Source organism: Canis lupus, chromosome 17 (genome assembly GCF_011100685.1).
Source record: "Canis lupus familiaris isolate Mischka breed German Shepherd chromosome 17, alternate assembly UU_Cfam_GSD_1.0, whole genome shotgun sequence".
NCBI classification, from domain to species: domain Eukaryota; kingdom Metazoa; phylum Chordata; class Mammalia; order Carnivora; family Canidae; genus Canis; species Canis lupus.
The window spans coordinates 1,189,321-1,206,549 of record NC_049238.1 but is presented as its reverse complement, the minus strand read 5'-3'; the positions used below and the strand labels follow the sequence as shown (position 1 = coordinate 1,206,549).

At 48.1% G+C, this 17,229-nt stretch overlaps 1 protein-coding gene across 15 annotated transcripts in view; it reads left to right on the top strand.

Moving 5' to 3' along the window:
• Window positions 1-17,229, top strand: part of MYT1L (myelin transcription factor 1 like) — a 404,563-nt gene that overhangs the window by 119,551 nt on the left and 267,783 nt on the right. For 14 of the 15 annotated variants that reach the window (XM_038560665.1, XM_038560668.1, XM_038560658.1 and 11 more), the window contains exon 3: window positions 10,059-10,169. The exons of the other annotated variant lie outside the window; for it this stretch is intronic. The gene's annotated coding sequence lies outside the window, so the exon portion shown is untranslated. The remainder of the gene's footprint in view (window positions 1-10,058; window positions 10,170-17,229) is intronic. 15 annotated transcript variants of the gene reach the window in all.

Here is a 17,229-nt window from a genome sequence, read left to right as displayed (position 1 = left end):
TCTAAAACTGTCGTTCCCTGTGCGAAGCCTCTGGAGGTTCCCCATGTCCCAGTATGAGATAGAGACCACTGGGGACCTAGTGTCTGAGCCTGTGTTCCCTGCCGTCGCCCTGCACTTCTGTGTCGCCTGTTTGCCCCCAGGCCACATCCCCTGTCCCTCATCTCATGGTGCTCCTCGCCCCTCCCAGCCCCGCCCCGCCGGCTCCCGAACCTCCCCAGCTCCAGTGGCAGAGCCCGTTCCCCTGCTTTGGACCCGGAGGCCGTGCACACCTTCGTTGGGGCACTTCGGATGGGAACCGATGACCCGGGAGCGCGCCTGTGTCCCGAGGGCCCTACTGGGCCCACCTCTGTTGGCGCTGGCTCCCCAGCTCTCATCTCCAGGCCCGTCTCCCTCCCTGCCACCAGGGGCTGAGCTGGATCGGGCTGCTCTTCTGAGCTGCTGGGGTTGGTGGCCAGGGGACCCCGAGCCAGCCCCCCCGCCCCGCCATCCGTGTGATCCAAGGGAGATTTCCACGAGACAGTTGCCAAATGGTGAGGGAGTCGGCCTCTCTGATTAGGTACCGAAGATGCCACCTGCTGCACTTTGGTGAGTCCCCGATGCTCCCTGGGGGTCCCGTCCCCAGGTCCCTGTAATAATCGCCACCTCCTGGTGCTCCCTTCTGCAGGACAGAGACCCCATGAGGGTGAGAGTGAATGGGTGTGTGACACAGAGATGGGGAGAGAAGACCGATGAGGGGCCCACACTAACCCAGCCGCCCTCCTTGCTGCGTGAACAGTCCACCAGTGACAAACTATTAGTTCTTTCAGGACCATTTGCACTTTATTAACACAAAGTCTTTTTTTTTTTTTTTTTTTTTATTGGTGTTCAATTTACTAACATACAGAATAACACCCAGTGCCCGTCACCCATTTAACACAAAGTCTTAAAAATAAAGACGAATCAATGCTCCGAGGGATGGATGTCCAGTGTAGGGGCCGGGTCCTGGTCCCACCACGTGGAGTTAAGGTCCTTCCGCCTCCTCATCGCCCTCCCCGGGCAGGTGTGTCCAGCGTGTCCAGGTCCTTTCCTCGTATGGGGGGCTCCTGTCCTCTTCTCCCTGGTCATAGTTCCCAAGGCATGAGAGGTCAGACGCGGGGTGCTGCCAACCCCACTCCAGACAGTGTGACACACATGGCCATGTGGCGGCCGAGACAGTGGAGTTCTGCAAATGTCCAGTCAGGAAACCAGAGTTCAGACCCAGTTCTGTGATTTGGGGGCAAGTTATCTTTCTGAAAACCAGTTTTTCTCTGAAAACAGACAATTATTATCTCCTTTGCCCTGTTCTCAAGATTGTTTTGAGGACCAAATGAGTGGCATGAAGATGATGCCTTTTTCTTTTTAAAAACTTATATTACTGATGTTTTTAATTGAAGTATAATTAACACGCAGTGCTTATTGTTTCAGGTGTGCAACATAATGATTCTGCATTTCTGTACATTTCTCAGTGTTCGTCACGGTAACGGCTGTCACCACCTGTCACCAGACGTTCTTGTAACCTTCTTGACTATATTCCTCGTGCTGTACTTTCCATCTGCATGACTTATTTATTTTGTATCTGGAAGCTTGTACCTCTTAATCCCCTTTATCTATCTCACCCGTTCCCCCACCCATTTCCCTCTAGCAACCACTACTTTATTCCCCGTATCCAAGAATTTATCTTCTTTTATTCATTGTCTCTTTTTTTCTTTGTTTCTTAAATTCCACATCTGAGTGAATTCATATGGTTTTTGTCTTTCTCAGACTTATCTCACTTCGCATTAAACCCTCTAGGTCAACCCGTGTGGTTACGAATGGCAAGATCTCATTCTTCTTTAAGGCTGAGTAATACTCCATTGGGTGCACACCCCACATCTTCTCTACCCGTTCCTCTGTCGATGGACACTTGGGCTGCTTCCCTATCTTGGCCCTCGCAGATCATGCTGCTGTAAACGTAGGGGTGTATGTATCTTTTAAAATTAGTGTTTTCATTTTCTTTGGGTAAATACCTGGTTGTACTATTACTGGATCATAGGGTAGCTGCATTTTTATCTTCCTGAGGACCCTCCATACTGTTCTCCACGGTGGCCGCACCAGCCTGCATTCCCTCCAACAGTGCACGAGGGCTCCCCTTTCTCCGCATCCTCCCCAAACCTGTAGTTTCCTGTGTTTTTGATTGTAGCCATTCTGACAGGTGTGAGGTGACATCTCATTGTGGTTTTGATTTGCATTTCCCTGATGATGAGGGATGTTGAGCATCTTTTCATGTGTCTGTTGGCCATCTGTGTATCCTCTAAAAGTGTATATTGAGGTCCTCTGCCGATTGTTAATTCAATTATTTGCTTTTTGGTGCGGAGTTGCAGAAGTTCTTTATGTATTTGGGATTTTAACCCCTTTTCAGATGTATCATTTGCAAATATCCTCTCCCATTCAGTAGGTGGCCTGTTCATTTTGTCGTTGGTTTCCTTCGCTGTGCAGAAGCCTTTATTTTGGTGTGGCCCCACTAATTTGGGGGAAGGTCTTTTGCATCACGTAGGAAGCAGTTAGTTGGGGGCTGTATGTAGGCCGAGAAATCCCACTTGTGGGCTCGTGCTTTCCTGTGAGCTCCATGTCAATGAGATGGCTGTGAGCTTCAGAGAGCCTCGAGTCTTACCACATCCTTGGCATTTTGTCTTGGGAAGACAAAGCACTTCTACTCAGCAGTCTGTCAAAAACGAAGGTTGCTAAAGGTGCCCACGCCCCTTAATGTTAGAATTTTCTGGTTGGAACATAAGGCCTTGGTTTACATTGAACTAATAACATATTTAAGTCACAGTCTGCAATCACGACCTTGACAGACAGTGATTATAGATATTCTAAGAGGGGGCTTGCCGCGGCAATTCTGACTTTCTACCCAAGGGTCCCCTGCAAATTTTGTGGAGTTCACTGAGCAATTAATAGCATGATTCACTGTCTGGTGTTGCTGTGTCTTGGGAACAATAGGAGTGAGAAATATTCTCCTGACCGGGCACATACATGTACATGATGTCACCTCCTTGCCACATGTGCTCACGTCAGACAGTTGACCGATTCCAACAGATCTGTACTTGAGCCTTGTCTTTCCTGAACAACCTACTCTACATCCTCTGAAGGATCATGTGATGATCTGAATGCCTGCGTCCCCCTGAAATTCATAGGCTGAGACCTAACTCCAAGGGGATGCTGTGTGGAGGCGATCAGGTCATGAGGGTGGAGCCTCCAAGAGTGGGACCGGTGCCCTTGTGGGAGACCCTGGAGAGCTGTTTCAGCACTTCTCCCATATTTTTTTAATATTTTATTTATTTATTCATAGAGACACAGAGAGAGAGTGAGGCAGAGACGCAGGCAGAGGGAGAAGCAGGCTCCATGCAGGGAGCCTGATGTGGGGCTCAATACCAGGTCTCCAGGATCATACCCTGGGCTGAAGGTGCCACCAAATCACTGGGCCATTGGGGCTGCCCAGCCCTTCTCCCATATGAGGACAAGCAAGAAGTCTGTGACCCAGACCAGGCCCCTAATCCAACCCCACTAGGATCCTGATCTCAGACAACCAGCCTCCAGAACTAAGCAACAAATTTCCGTTGTTTATGAGGCACCCAGTCAGTGGTGCCCGAACAGACTGGGACAGATGGCTTATATGTTTCCAGATGATCAGTCCCTAATAATGTGGGTACAGTGCTGGGTACCATGAGGAATCCACAGACCAGTAAGCATCTTCCATAAACATGTTATTAAAATCCATTCCCTCAAGGAATCCCCTCTCTCCTGGCCTCTGGTGATAACAAAGACAAGCAGATACCAACCCTGCCTTCAAGACGTTTACCACTTTTTATAACAGCAACAACAGCAGCAGCAAAGGGAAGGGAAGTGAAATGTGCACACCAGGGATGCTCATGGCCTGTGACCCACGAGGCTGCAGGGTGGCCCTGCTCTGATTCAGAGGGGGTGGCCCAACGGGAACTGGAGAGATCTGGGAAGTCTCTGAATAGATAAATGGCAGGATTTGGTAAGAGGGTTGGGACAGCTTTGATATTTAAATAGGAGGAAAGGTAGTATGAACACAAGTGAGAAGGTAGCCTCTGTATTCTGGGGACACTGAGAAAATGTCTTAGATGGAAGGTCCCAGGGGTGGTAGTGAGACTCAAGACTCAACAGTTTTAACCAGCCCCACAGACCCAGAGGCCGGGGCAAGGCGAAGGTTTGCATTTCCAGCAATGCCTCTTATGCGCTGACCCAGTGCCTCTGAAGCTCAGTTTTCTCACCTGTAATGGGCATAATTTACAAGTTAGTATGTGAAACTCTTTTAACTTTACATCGTGGTACATGCGTAATGCTAATAATAGTAACTTGTTATTATTGAATTGACTTATTATTGAGCAGAGGTGTGGCATTATAGAAGCAAGAGTCTGAAGATTCCGCTTACTGGGTGGGGAGGGGGGAACAGGGTTAGAGAAGCAGGTGGGGAAGTGGACTCATCCAAGGGGTCATTAGGACCTGAGCCAAGGAGGATGGCAGGGGATGTCTCTGCTCCTCTGATTGGGGTTTATTTGGGCGTTGTCTCTTGGAAAGCTTTGATTTCTGTAAGAGTCACTTGTTTCATGGGGTGGGGGTGGGAGGGCAAATAAAATAAGCCTGAAAGCCCCAGTAGATGGAGGTCAGCACTTCTGGTGCCAAATCCTATAGCTGCCCATGTGCCAAATCCACGAACCTACGGGATGTGCATTTGTGAATTGCAGAACCCAAAATACCGCTCCATGGCTGAGGCTGATCTTCGCCCTTCGACGCCGCATTTAAGGTTATCCATCCATGTGCTCGGACAACCCAGATTGCGATCATTTATAAAAGGAACCAAAATTAAGTCTCGGATGTCTCTAGAACATCTCTCCTGCAGTTGGGGAAGAGTGCTGAGAGCAGTCCACCTGAGACCTTGCTCTGGATCTGCTCTTACTTTGCACGAAAACTGGGCAGGTCATTGAGCTTTTCCAGATGTCAGCACCCGACTCTAAAAGGGGAGGGTTTGGACTCAGCTGAACAGTCATTAAGTTACTTCCGGTTCTAATGTCCGCTGACTCCAAAAGCTGTTGGAGCTCGCTGCGTTTGTTGCTGGGGCTGTGTCCTCAGTGACACGTTTTCATTCTGCACCCGTGGCCGCAGGCTCAGCTGACCGGCCCAGGTAGAGAGCTGCTGGCGGATGGCCCTGGGGGGCGGCTGGGGGCGCAGGGGGGGCGGCTGGTGTCAGAAGCAGCCCCCTCCTCCCTGATGTAGCACTGACTGGCCTTTGTTTTTAATTGCCTCCATCTTTAATTGCTTTTCTATATCATTTTGCTTAATTTGGAAGAATTTTTTTAATGAGCTTGAATGATCTAATTGGGCCTAAATGTGATTTTCTTGTAGCATTGTTTGTTGGTGTGTAAACAGTCAGCAGATCCCAGAACCAGTTACAAATACAGTGGGAAACAGCGAATGGTTTGTTCTGGGGGGAGTTCAAGTTGCGTGTAATGATTATGTGACCTTGGAAGTATAGTTTTCTAACTTGAATTTATTAATCATTCTTTATAGTAATTGATACGTAACTTTTGAAAATAGCAATAGATATAAGAAATTATATTTTTAGGCTTTTTTTTTTTTGGTTACATGAACGTTGCATGAGTTTGCTTTGCAATAAACTATTAAACAACTAGAAGCATGTTAGATAAAAAGTGAAAATCTTTCTTAGTCCTCAAAAATTCCACTTCTTTCCCAGGATGATCCCTGTCAGCGATGGGTACGTACCCATTCCAAATGTTCTTCAGCACATTGATATGTGTGCACCTGTCAATGTGAAGCATAGCATCAGGTCACTGGTTGGCACAGGTGTGCACAGGTGGGGTCACTGCACATGCTGCCCTGTACCGTCCTGTTCCCACTCTGCTCTGCATCTCGCTGGCCCTGTCAACCACACAGACCAATCCTAGATCGTTTATGTGTCATACTCTAACCAGACCACCATAGAGAGTTTTCTGTTTTTAATTATACGCAATACTGCATTGAACGGTTACACACGTGTCTGTGTACAGATGTGACTGAGCCGTGTTTGGCGGCTACTGGGAGCTGTACTTGTCAGGCTAGGGTACTCACGTCTTAGACTGTCACACACACTGCAAATTCCACAGGGCAAGGTGTTCCCGTCACTGCCGCGCAAGCCTGTGTGAGTCCTGCTCTCTGCCTGTCACCACAGCCGCAGACAGGTGTACCCGCCAGTAACCTGTCCTCAGCGCCAGGGCCCCACAGCTCTCGCTAAAAGCCCACAGTGGGAAAGCAGTTTCCCTTGCAGTGTTAGTTTTGAGAACCAGTGAGGTGGTGACTTCAGATATGGGGGTAAGCACGGGAAGGGCTGGTAATCAGGAGATGGCTGGAGACAGACCATGCACGCGATGTCTTGCATCTAAATTACAAACTGCATTTAGTGAAATCCTCCTGTGTCGCTTGTTCATGTGCTGGAATCAGTGGTCCTGCGCCAAGAGGGTTCCATGGGGGCCATATTCCGCGGGGTGCATTGCATGGAGGATCAACAGGAGATACTAAGGTTGTGCACGAGGTAGAGCGGGACCTTCTTACTTCTCAACACTCAACACTGGCAACGCTCAAAGTGTTGGAGGTTTGGGGCAAATATGCAATGGTTTAGATGAAGAAGTGCATCAGTATTTAAAAATGAAGAGGAGGAGGATTTCTTCTGATGTCCTATCATTTCATCCGGAGAGACCCTGGTCCACGCACTGACTCGGCCATGTGCTCTTGCCTTACCTTCCTCACCATCTTTGTCTTCTGACCGTGATCTCTTGTTTTTCTCTGAAAAGCTGAAGAGTGGACATGTTCTAAATTGCATAGCCAGCTAGAAGCTGAGCATATTCTAAGACCAAGGATACAAGCAGGGGAATGGATTTACTAAAATATCTTGGATTTGGCACAGAGGCAAACAGTCCTCTGTCCAAGCAGGAAGGATCGATGGAGAGCCTACTAGGTCCAGGCAGTGTGTTCATCTCAAGGCCGCCCCTGGGTGGTGGGATCTCAGTCTGTGAACAGGTGCCGACGAGGCAGCCCCCGAGCAGGAGGGCGCCAGGTCCCCGGGCAGCCGCAGGGAGGGTCCGCCGGGCCAGGCCCACACTCGCCTCCGGCCACTACAGCGCGCTGCTCTCCTCACGCTCAAGTACACGGAAGACCTTTCGGGGACATCAGGTTTACGCGTTCAGAGGGTATTGAGCACGAATCCAGGAGAACAAACAAAACCAGATCGTGGGCCTTTGGATTCATTTCTGGAGACTCACCTGAGCCTCTGCGTCTGCTTACGCGAAGATCTACCTCTGACTGCCTTATGAGGCATTGTCTGGTTCCTATTGTTCAGTGTTGTAAGTCTGAGCCGGAGCACTGTCAAAACATGTCCCTCATTTTTTAACCAATCTCATATAGAACTTTTAGGGAGGAAAAAAAGGCAAGAGACATTTCCTCTGGTAGAGAATCCCGTAACAGTGACTCAGATTGCCAAAGAGACACCTGCCTGTATCAGTTACACACAGTTGAGTTAATCGGAAGGTCTCTGTGACATTAAGAAGCCTCAGGAAAGCAGTGACGCAGGGACAGGACACCCAAACCCGAGGGACTGGCCCCTGCTGGGGAGGTTGTGGGGGAGGGCAGGTGCACCTGGGCAAGAGGTCAGAGCCCACGGGCCCCCTGTGGTTGGGGCCTCCTGCAGCAGAAGCACTTCCAGGCAGAGGGGCATTTGTAGGGCGATTCCTGCTGCCACTTAGCTGACATTCAAAGGCGTAGACCATGTGCCCCTCTACGAAGAAACTTAGGGAATACGCAAAACAGGAATAGCGTGCTTCTTGTGCAAAAGGTTCACCGGCCAGGAATTTATATCGAGTGCCATAGCAAGGCAGGGTGGCAGCAGGTGTCTAGGGTTTGGGGAGTTAAAGGAAATACTTTTCATTTTTATCCCAGTTCCTATCATCGTCTGGGCGAGAACCTGAATTCAGAGAGGTTCAACGACCCCCAAATCCTCACACCAATATTAACTGAGATGGCTTTTGCTCATCCAGAAATAGTACACAAGCATGACAATCCACATGCTCACTAATATTTCATGGAAATAATATTAAATTTTTAAACCATTTTATTATGATTTCAAAACCAATAATATCAAGCTTCTAGGTAGCATCTGGTGGGAAGAGCAGGCGTGGGTTTTAAGAACATAGCGGAGGCTGGGTCGCGACGTCCACTGAGCATGCGGTTGTCTCCATCAGGGTCCCGCTGCTGAGTGCCCGCGCGCACGCCATCGCCCTGAGAGGCTGGGGGTCTGAACGCTGAGCGCTAGTGACCAGAGCGCGGGGCAGAGGACACAGGGGGCACGGGCGTTGGTCCCAGACGGTCTGAAGGTGTTACGTCTGGTGCGAGGAGGTTTGGGGACACGTGCTCAGTCCTAGTAACAGTTAACTTTGCAAACCATACTGCACGTGAGAGAACAGTTTGTGTTGAGAAGAATTTCCTGCATTTGCATTATGTGCACATGTGGGTGCATGCATGTGGGCATGTGTGTGAGCGTGCATGTCTGTGTGTGTGTGTGTGTGTGTGTGTGTGTGCTGAGGATTGGCAGTCAGGAGACCATAAAACACACTGTTCTCCTCCAAGATTTTCCAGTAGAGATGGCCACGAGCTGCTATGAGTGAAAACCACAAGCCATAATTTGTATTAAAAGCTTAAAACATTCTAAAATGTTACAAAAGAACTCCGAACTAATAATTCTTGAGTTCGATACACCGAAAAATACACTAACTCTCATTTTTTAATTTTTATTTTTCAACCTTGATTTTTTTTTTCTGGCTAACTTAAAAACCTTTCTAGCTCCATGTGCCTATTCTTCAAATTATTCTTTATGTGTTTGTTTTGGTAAATTCTTATTAGGGAAAATGATAACATGCGTTATGGCTGCAGTTTACAGGCTGCCCGTGCATTTCCTAGGAAATCGCGTGTTTCCTTATTTCAAATCCCACTTGCCGAGCATGCTGAACGCCTCCTTCATTGTGAGGTAACCCGCAGGAATGAAGTACAGTATCTTTTAGAGGATTTATGGTAATGCTGCAGAATGTAGCTGATGGTAAACAGCGCGGAGCCCTCGGGGTCTCTTCATTTGCCTGACACACTTCACTGCTGCCCATTAACACTTCTCTGTTATTGCCATAGACTCGATTTAATGAGCTTCTCTGAATTTGGAGGTTTGCACCAGAAACAATAGCTTTAAAACTGAGACACCTCGCTCTCTCCACTTTCTGATATTCTGTGTCCTTCTTTTTATAAATAAATAAATAAATAAATAAATAAATAAATAAATAAATAAAAATAAATTCTCTCTTTGGCAGTACAGTTTGAAACGATCTGGATAGTTTCTTTTCCAATTAGAATAGTCAATAATTCCTAATCCTGAGACGACATTGCAGAAAATCCGGATGGGGAGTTAATAAATTCAAAATTTGCATTAATGAAGATAATGTCTTTTGTTATTCTTCCCCTGAAATAAAACTGAGTTGACATCTAGAAAAACCCTCGTCATCAACAGGGCTGTGTTCTGTTAGGAGTGAAATCAACATTATTTCCAAGAAATAGTTACACTTCTAAAATATTTCTCACTTATTAAGTTGTTTCCTAATTGCACCCGAGTGTTAAAAAGGCAATACTCTTAGAAACTGGCGGGTAAGCGGTCAATCTAAGTATGAAGTGCGCTTAGTTTTACCTTCAAACCTAGACACGTATTTAAAATGTTGACAATCTTGGGTTTCGAAGCGACTTAACTAAATGTTTAAAAGCACCTCCTGCTTGCCCGCCGTGCCCTTGCCTATCAGAGCTTCCCGGTCGCATCCTTTACACACGTCCTCGCCAGCAGTTGTGTACTTTAACTGGAGCTCCCTCACATGTGCAGCCGCACAAAGGAGCGAGCGCCCGTCAGCCCCTCCTCTCCAGTTAGTGATCCCGCCCTGTTGTTGTTCTGTCCTCAGAAAATGAACCCAAGGGAGAATTGGTGAAGTCACGTTGAACGGCCATCTCCAACTCTGACCTACTGAGGGAGCAGATTGGATCCAAGGAGCACCCCGGGCAACCTAGTGCAGGTACCGCCGCGACTGCTCTGGGGACGTGGATGGGGGCCCTGTGCCCTGGGTCCTCTCCATTGGCTGCTCCAGATCACTACTCTCCCCAGCTTCCCGGTGTTTCCTGGCGTCTGGGGTCGGGGGGTCGGGGGGGGAGGCAGTTAAAAGTTTTGTGGTGCATCACCCCCCAGCAGACAATTCATGCTGAAAAGAGCCACTTGCAGTTAGATGATGCGTGTGCTGATCCCGCCACTACAACTGTATCGAGTGGGACCGGCAGTGCCTCCTTCTGGGCACCGTGAGGTGTCCTGGGGGTTGCTGGGGGGGAGGAGGTGATGCTGGGACCCTCAGATGGGAGCGCTTCATGTTGAATCATTGCCAGAAAATCCACACTTGCTGCAGAAGTGTGTTGTGAAGATGATGGATTATGGTTTGGAAAGTTGGGGGTCGGGGTCGGCGCAGAGGCAGCGATTGCTGCCCGGGCCGCACATGGTTTTTTAGGGAATCTCATAAGTTGGAGGTTGACAGGATAGTGATGGGAGGGACATCTCACGTCTGTGAAGTCCTGGCTTCTGAATGTGTACAAGGAACTGACGTCAAAAGTTCTGGTGTTATCGTCTCCGTGCCCACACTCGGGAGTCCATCTCACACACGTTACTTTGGTGGAGAAACATAAGAAGACTCTGGTGGGACGGCAATCTCCTAGGGCGCCCTATGAGGGAAGCCCTGGTGTGCCTTTTAAGGTTCGCTGTGAGATAGTAATTCGTCTTCTACTGACCACCCATCTGCCCATCTGATGACAGAAGTACTTACCCCAACGTGGAAATTGGGGCTGGTGTTGCTCCCACGTGCTGCAGCCCTGCGGGGGCTGCCGTCTTTATGGGCTTTATGACCTGGCCTAACAGGTCACGGTTGTTCCAATTGTCTTCTAAGCTCTACCCTGTTCCCTGTCCGTGAGGAACCCATTGCACCCATCAGTTTGGTTTTGGAAAGACACTATGTCTAATCATCATTTCCCTGGAGTTGTTAAAAACCAATTCGCCTTGAGTGTTAAAGTCCCACTTGACTTTCAAGTCAGTTCAAGTTTCTGGGTTGTAGATGCATCTCCGATACAGACTATTTCGTTTTGTCAAATCCCATGGAGTTTTAGTCATAAGTTAAGGAATGTTTAATGGAATATTTTATGTGGGCCTAATTTCTAGATGTGGATTCACTGGAAACTGGCATTTCTGGCTTGGAGTTAAATGTTCATGTTTCAATGATGGTTATCAATGCGACGTCCTCTGAAGCGTTCAAATACAAATCTCACCATGAATTAGCGAAAGGAAACAAAAATGAATTCGTTTTCGAAGAGAAACCCGTGTTCACACCCAACAGACCAGGCCTTGAATATGCTTCTCAGTGGAAGGGTAGCAGCTGATGTTGACAAGGAGGGTAGTTGAGCTCCTTCACGGAAGATAGGGAGGCCCCGAGGTCCCGCTGCCCTGATCTCCCATTCTGACTCTCGCTCACCAGCCCATCTGCCCTCTTCTCAGGTCTGTCGCCAGCACCCACGCAGGCCCTGGGGTTGCCTGGTCCCCAGGTGTCAGGGGAGTGAGGCAGGCCCCTGATGATCCCCACGGGCCACCAGACCGATCAGGTGGCAGTAATAACACCTAGAGCACAGCCAGTACTTGTGTGATTCATCGCGGAGCATTGCACGTAGGGAATTTCGTTCAGTCTTCACGAAATATGAACATCTCTCACCTGCAGAGCTTTGGTGATAACACCCATGACATCAACACCGAATAGCTCTGCAAGGCTCAGTGATGTGTACATGCATCCTCTGTGATTCCTGGATATTTCTTATCTGTTCTCTTGTTCTTAAAGATTCACGTTTGGTCCTGAGGGGATGATCAGTATATGTTTGCTGTGTGCATGTCATAAATACTTTAGACCCTGGGTGAGGAAATAAAGCGGTGGATTGAAATAAGCAGTGTAGCCTTCCAAAATGGGAATGCTAATGTGTTTGAACAGTTGCTTCCAGGAACAAAGTTTACATCTTCACATGGCCATCCATATAATGAAAGTGTGTAAGTGATTATATTGCATGGATCGAGGTCACAAACGTTTTCTGTAAAGGTCCAGATAGTAAATATATTAGGTGTCGTGGGCCTGGTGGTGCCTGAAGCCCGTACAACACTCCTTCTGCTGTGGGACAGCAGCCACGGACCGTAGGTGGACAGATGGGCGTCCCAATAAAACTTTATTGATAAAAGCATCAGCAAGTGGATTCGGCCCTCGAACAAATGGTAGTTTCCCAATTCATAGTAAATATCTAAGTTCAGATGTCCTAAATAACCACGGTCAATTTTGGAAAATAGAAAATAGAATATAACTCTTGGTCTCTTTTCAAATTGTATTACTTGCAAACTCACACAACAGCGTCTAAAGCTACTGCCTGCCGGCATGTGGCTCCCCAGACGGGCCCGCCGCTGCTGTGCCGGCCGAGCAGTCAGGACGGAGCTGGGGCAGGAGCTGCAGGAAGGCCAAAGCCCGCAGGTGTTCCCTCCGTAGAAGTCAGGGAGGAACGCAAGCAGCCCGCAAGGTTTGGGGAGGAGAAAGAGCTTCTAGTACTTTCAGACCTACATCAACCTGCCGGCCAGAAAATATCTCTAAATCATCCCGGAAACCGTATGGATGTAAAGTCAAAGTAAAACCAGTTCCCGCAGGTATTGCCGCACGTGGACACACGGGGAAATTACGTGTCAAAGCCCAACAGCAGAAGCATGATAAGCCACCAGGTGCTCAGTGATGCTGATGTTGTGTGCGTCATGCACAGGCAACGCCGCCGTGCAGGCCCCGGCTACGGGGCGGGTCAACAGCACGCAGCTTGGTAAAATGAGATCCAGCCAGTCGGTTTTCCCAAGCACGCTGTAACCCCACAACAAAAATACAGAGAACATGGGAAGTAAAATACCGAAACAAAAGAGAATTATTTTAAATCGCAATAGATTTTGCATCAGAAGCTCGATAAAGGGATTAATCTTGAGGAAGACTTTAATGATGCCATAGATTATTTTTTAAAGGGCTATTTTATGTGTGTCTCAAACTTATCTTATTTGGGATGTTGAATTAGTGGTATAAATCACTCAGTTAAAATGCAGAACATTAACTGGTATTTTCCAGTGAAAGGATTTGCTAGAATGCGTGTTGCTCTAAAGCAGCACTGTGACCATTAATAGATTATTTCAGAATAGACCAGAACAGGAGAGAACGCGTGGTAGGAATTGGTAGAAACACAAGTCACGGACGTGGTACAGCCAGGTTGCCCTAAGTAGTTGAGAAAGGAGAGATCTGTAGTCCCGCATGTCATCCATGTGGGGCAGAATTGTGGGTTAAAAGGTTGGAGGCGAGCAGACCGGGGAACAAATCCTAATTCTACCACACGAACTCTGCAACTTTGGAGAAGGCACTTAGCTCCTGGAATCTGAGCCTCAGTCTTCCCATCAGTAAAATGGGCATAATACAGTTTCTTCTTCATGGGAGCATTATCAGGGTTGAATGAGGTGTGAAGTATATAAAGCGCTCAACTTAGTCCTTGTCACAGAAGCTAGGCTATTATGTCAAGGATCTGTGCTGCTTTTGAAATGAGCAGTGGCTACCTTTAAATTTTAGACGGAGGTGCTCGATTCCCTTCCAGATTGTGAGTCCCCTGGTTCTGGGGCCTGGGGGTCAGCACTAGAAAGGGTTGAGTTGGACCCAGGCTCCCTGATTTCTTGGGAGAAGCTCTTAGGAACAGGAGCGCAGCTGGCAGGCGGCCGATTCATGGACAGTCCAGCAACATCACATGTGAGGTACAGCACGCTCAGGGACGTCCCCTCCACCTGGGCATCGTGCATCCATAGTTTTTGATGACAGCTCGGCGTTCTGAGGGCGTGGGTGTCCTGATATGGAGAAGCGTCTTGTGCCTATTCCCAGATCTTAGGACAGTGCCGGCTGTGAGTGTCGAGCTCCTGACATTGGTCCCCACCAGCGAATGCGTGGGTCACCATGCTGTGTAAAGGCTTGTTAGCATGTTTGTGACACAGAGAGAGCTGATGTGGAATGGCTGCTCGTACATGGTGTTAGGCGTGAAAAGTAGGCTATGGACTCTCTGTATTGTGTCCCGACATTTGTGTAAGAGAGGTATGAAATATATACAAACACACATTGACATATACACACATGTGCATATGCACATGTGCACACACATATAGGCACACATATGCATGTATATAGATGTACACCCGTGCATACACACATGTATATATGCACACAGCATATGCACATATACCCACATGCATGTGTATATGCACATACACACATGCACACACCAACTTATCTATACATGACACATGTACACATACATATGGATATGCATATACACATATACGTACGCGTGCATCTTTACACACATGCATGTACACATACACATGCACACATATATACAAATATACACATGCACATAGGCATATACATATATACACACATTAAAATGCATAGGTATAGGCATAGGCACATGCTTACACATATACACACATAGATGTGCACCCATAGACACAGACACACATGCATGTGTACACTGACATTCATATACACACACACGCATGCATACTTTTTTTACTGGGGGCGTCAAAGCTGGCAGGACAACTTCCTTGTTGCCCTGGGTCATTATTTCCCACCTCCCTTCCTGGCGTGTGCCTGTAGTCCTACTTTATTTTATTTTATTTTTTTTAAAGATTTCATTTATTCATTTATGAGAGACTCAGAGAGAGAGTGAGAGAGAGAGAGAGGCAGAGACATAGACAGAAGGAGAAGCAGGCTCCTCGCAGGGAGCCCAACGTGGGACTTGATCCCCAGACCTGGGATCGTGGCCTGAGCTGAAGGCAGATGCTCAACTGCTGAGCCACCCAGGCGTCCCTGTAGTCCTACTTTAAATGAAACACAGTGTGCCCGCCCAGGCCCCACCTTTGGCCTTTCCCACCAAACCCCCAGTCAGTTGGGGAGCCTCACCAGGGGTCAGTCTCCACCTTTCTTCGCCTGGCCCCACACCACCCGCAAAGTGCCCACTCTTAAATCTGCAGACACTGGTGCACTAAGCTGAGGCCACCTGCTGTCTTGGGCACTTCTGGTGCTGTGTTTCTTACAGGGATGAGTGGAGGGAGGAGGGCTAACTGGTATTTAAAGGAAATAGATGCCTGGGTTGTTGGTTTTTTTTTTTTTTTAATAAAATGAATTGTTCAATTGCTGGCTCTAAATTCAGTCACATAAACGTGTGATTTTGTGTATTTATGCAACACATTTTTGAGGCAACTACATGCCAGGCATTACAGACACGAGAAATGGAATTATGGAACTCTGCCAGCAAGTTGTTTATGTTTAACCATTTAATGGGCAGGGGTGCACATAAACCAAATAAAGAAAAATTAACTGCATGCTGTGAGAAGAGCTATGAAAGTGGTATGTGTAAAATAATAAAATGGAAGACATCCATACACACAGAACACAGGCTCCAAAGTGGGTGAATGTAGATATTCCTGGAGAAGGCGGGTAGGGTGCTGCAGGACTAAGCCCTGGGCCATGCTCAGAGCGCTTTCCCACCTGTCCAAGATGCATGGATACTTTAGACTTGGTACCAGCCTCCGGAGACCCAGAGTCTGGGCCTGGGAGCAGGGAAGGGTGTGGGCTCTGTGAGTTCGGGCTAAGTGCTGCGGACGGTGGGGATTGCAAGTGAGTTTAAGGGAGGGGAGACGTGAGCTGACCTGCCCCTGGTGATGACGTATGCAGGGTGCAGGGCAGGTTCAGGAGCTGGGTAGAAGGGGACTGGTGAGAGTCCAGGGCCGTGGAGGGTCTCAGCCAGGGCAGGACTGGGTGAGATGAAGGCGCAGGGGTGTGTGCAAGCCAAGGAGACAAGTGTGTGTGGTGTGCCACCGCTGGGAGGTGTGACTGCACACACGTAACACGGCCCTGACAGCACGGAGAGGTCATCCACTCCGACTCCCAGAACCTCAGTGATTTCACCTGTGAAATAGGTGGACCGTCTCCCGCTTCACCGGGTCGTCGCTGATGCCGTAGAACAATGCACGTAGCACGCAGAGCCCAGGCCAGCGCACGGCTCAAGCCCTTTAAATTATAGTTACTGCTGTTATTATTCATAAAGAACCAAGACACACTTGCTTCGTCATAAAGATTAAGGCAGAAGTAATCTGATTTACATCTGTGCTGTGCTTTCTGCTTTTCAAATCAAAGTGCCTTCACTCTCCATGCAGCTGTGTAGAGATGAAGAAGCGCTCCATGAACTGATGGAGGAAGATTTCAAGGATACTTTGTTAGAGAAAAAAGCAAGATGCAGAAAAGCAGCAGAAATATGAACACACATACATATATTTGCTTGTATTTGCATAAAATTCTAGAAGGGTAGACCAGAAGCTAATAGAAATGTTTATGGGAGTAGTCACTAGACAGAACAGGCAGGTCTGGGGGCGCCCTCTTTTTTTTTTTTTATTTACTCGTTTGTTCCTTTTGCATGTATGTTTGAAGCATGCAAGTGGAAGGAAGGAGACACAGGCAGGGGAAGGATGGAGGCGGGGGCGGCGGGGACCCGCGGCGGGAAGCAGGAGGGCGGGAGCGGCCCGGGGAGGAGCAGATCGGGGGCCGGGGCCCGACAGCACAGACTCACCTGCTCCCCCAAGCTCCTCCCCTAAAATCCTCTCGGCCAAAATGTGTCTTACAAAATCTAAAAATCAGACTCCATATCATTGCTTGTGCACTTACGTGGGAATACGGTTATCATTTAAAGTCTAAAGTTTTAAAATTTTTAAAAGAAAGTATCTTCTAAAATAGCATTCAGGAAATAACCCTAGATGAGAACAAACGGAGGGCAGAGCGGCGGCTGTGGGAGAAACTAGGTGACGAAGGGCCAGCGACTTGACCTCTCGGTTGCGTTTTAGACGGTGGAGGATGCACAGGGAACTGGTTACGGGTAATGGGAGGAGATGTGAACAGGAACTGTATATTTTATGATGTGACTGAAACAATGTTAACTTTCTTTTTTGTTAAG